This window comes from Cryptomeria japonica, chromosome 2 (genome assembly GCF_030272615.1).
Source record: "Cryptomeria japonica chromosome 2, Sugi_1.0, whole genome shotgun sequence".
Classification (NCBI taxonomy): domain Eukaryota; kingdom Viridiplantae; phylum Streptophyta; class Pinopsida; order Cupressales; family Cupressaceae; genus Cryptomeria; species Cryptomeria japonica.
This window is the reverse complement of record NC_081406.1, coordinates 229514145-229517693: the sequence shown is the minus strand read 5'-3', so window position 1 is coordinate 229517693 and position 3549 is coordinate 229514145.

Below are 3549 nucleotides of genomic sequence, written 5' to 3'. Positions count from 1 at the left end.
ACCAATGAATTGTATTTTACTCAAATTATGTTTGCACGTACAAAATTAATATGGTATGCAGACTTGAAAATGAGCTCATGGATGTGAATTGGGAAAGAACTAGTAATTGTAAGAAGATGTCTCTTGACTTGTTCTACCATGTTTAAAGTGAGATAGTATTTAGAGACTTTGTTTGGGAATTTGTTATCTAACAATTTATTATCCTTTTATCGAGCCCCTTGGCAATTCAAATCAGTAACTTTATAACTAGAATCATTAATGAGGGTTGATGATGGTGTTGAGTTCAAATTTCCTCAATACAAAAAAAAAGTTTGTTATAGTTTGGTTTTTGTTTTTTAACTTTCACAGATAACCTCTCATGGGTTTGATTCATCAGGGATTTAGTTTGATTGTGAAGGTTTTAGTTGGGTGCATGGTAAATAATTATATAATAATAAATTTATAGGGTTTTAGAATTAACATTAGAATAACAATTGCAAAATCAAAATCTATGGAATTTAAAGAAAATGAATTTGATGTTTAGTTGTATTTGTGAATGGAAGAAATATTATTGAAGATATTTAAAGTTTTTTTTGTCATTATATTGAACACTAAGGTCTTGGTGAAAAGAACAATTTAGAATCTACAAGTGAATTATATTTTACTCAAGTTAATATTTACAATTGTAGAATTAATATGGCACGAAGAATTAAATATGGACTCAAGGATGTGAACTGGGAAATAATTAGTAACTATAATAGATGTGTCTTGACTTGTTCTACCCATGTCTAAAGTGAGATGGTGTTTAGAGACTTTGATTGGAAACTTGTTATTTGACGATTTATTCTCCTTTTGTTGAGTCCCTAGGCAAGTCAACTTAATGACTTTATAACTAGTGTAGCGACGTAAATTGTATCAACATATAATTTTGTCCTCACCTAGACCTTACCTTGGCATTTTGTCTTTCAATGTCTGATGCTTGCGTTGATTCTACTCACACCTTCCTAAAACCTACATTTTCAACTCCCCTTCTATCTCCTATCTAAATTTGAGTCTTGATTAATAGGACCAGGGCACCTCACCACCCTAGTCCTCCTAATCAGGACCCAAATTTGGTCCCCTCAATGGTCACATCAAGTGGGCGAAAATTCAAGTCCTGTGTCGCCCTGCTCCAGAATTTCAAATAATTTTTGGACGGTTATTTATAAAAGGAGGTCTACCCCTCTCATTTGAAGTCGTACATGATGTCTCTCTCTCAATTACACTCTACTAAATTCAATTCAAATGAGAAAATGATTAAGCATGTGTAAATCATTGAAGGAGAGGTTAAGTCAAATATAAGCATTCAAGATGGCATCCATGATCAAAATTCCATGAAGACATTATACGTGACATCCTAAATCCTTGTGTGAGGATTCAAGTAAGCTTCATCATCTACATGACATCCTAAACCCTTGTTGAGGATTAAAGCAAGCTTCATCAAGGTATCAACTTCAATTACAAGCATTCAATTTCAGATCTAGCCTTTCCCTCAAAAGGAAAGCATCTTGTTGTAATTAAATTATATTTCCTTTATAATTATCATATAAGTTTCAAGGTTAATTCCCAAATAAAGGTTTGACTCAAGGAAAAACCCTATCCACAACCCCTCTTCTCTCTTCTTGTGTGCAGGAAATTGATTCAGGAGTAGAAATTTCAAAGATTTTGACAAAATAGACGATGACAAATAGTTTTAGTTTTTACACAAGCGAAAAGTGAAGGACTAGGGTGACCTACCACCTTAGTCCCAAGAATTAAATTGCATGTTCTTTCAATAGTGGATCATGTGTGTCTCCCTGATCCGAAAAACATCTCACTTTCCTATCCAAAACTTACAGGACCAAGACGACATACCACCCTAGTCCCAACAATTTAGCCCAGATTTTTAGCTATAGGTTTTGATCCACTTCCTCTTCTTAGATTTCTGTGTGTGGCTCTGGTTGACATCTGGAACACTTATTTATTATTGTTTTACTCCAATTCTCTATTACCTTGCCCTAAAAATTCACAATTTGAATCCAATTTGGACTCTAAAAGGGGAGACAAAAAACAAGTAAATTTAATCAGTATTTCAACACTTTTCCCTAATTGAATTATGGATAGATCTATTGAATTTACCCCTCTTTTAAATGTATGGTTGATTTGGTGAGATTAGTGGTTTTATTATCTTAATTGGCGAAACCCTAATTTTACCACTGTTACAACTAGAATCATTGATGTTGTTGTTATAAGGATATGTAAATGTTTAGGATTACAGTGCAACTCTAAAATGAATAATAAGTGTTGTCAAATGCAACAACAAAACACATAAATCCACATAGACATGCACTATATTAGCTCGCAATAGCTCCCAGTAGGAAGAAGTTGACAAGAACTAATTTGAATTTTGGAATTTTAAATTTTAAGGTTCAAATTTCTTACCATATATATGACATGGGTCAATTCTACACTCACAAATATGGTCCAAGGTGGAAAATGGGAGATTTAGGAATTAAAATCAACTCTTAGGATGAGTGATGATGAGGATAGGTTGTAATAATTTCATATTTTTTTTGTTGAGTAATCATATGAACTTGTAAACTTGTTGTATAAAGGACACTCTAATTGAAGTGAGCCCAAAACATAAGGGAATGAAATGAAAAGATGAACCAGAAAAGACCTCTAAGAACCAATAGCCATCTTTAGTATCCAATATTTTTCTTTTAATTAAATGTTTAACAAATGATACAAGCACATGCTACTAATCCATCAAATCAAAAATAGGTATCGTTGATTTCCCATCCATTAACCCTTAGAGGAGAGATAATGTGGTTTGCAGATCCAGTAAAATTTTGACGACATAATGGCATGTAAATTATTAGTAATTTAATATGTGGGGAAAAGAAAAAAAATATAGACAAAAGAGAAGAAACGTTGATGTATGTGAGGAAAGCTCTTTCAAAAAATAGCCCACACTCCAAAGCATTGAACCAATTTATTTATGTACAATAAACTATTACAATACACTTGCAGGATCTATGCCTTTATGTGGAGTCTACATCTTACTCTTCTAGAGGAAATCTAATAGCATAATATTGCATAGAAAATTCTCCTCACTTCTCTCTTAAACCTACATAGAAGACAAAATATAGAGATTTATAATTTTTAAATAGCTTTTAGACCAAACCAAAAGAGGTGGGTGTCCAAATCCATGTGGCACATTTTTTAAACACCTCTAAGCATGCAATAGACACTTATCCAAGATAATCTAACCTTTCTTACACACCTCTAAACTTGGTCACTTCATTTTTTCAAAAAATAGGTATGACATATTCTCTTATGCATCTTACTAATGCCATAGAATCTATCACATATGACAACATAAGTAGCTTTTAAAGAATTCATCATAACTAACTATGATTAGTTGATTCTCTTACAACTTATCATAACCCAACTTTGGCACCCATATTCTCCATGTAAGATGCCTTCTAACACTTGTCCAACCTATCATGGGAACGTATCATAACCTATCATAAGAATATGCCATACAAT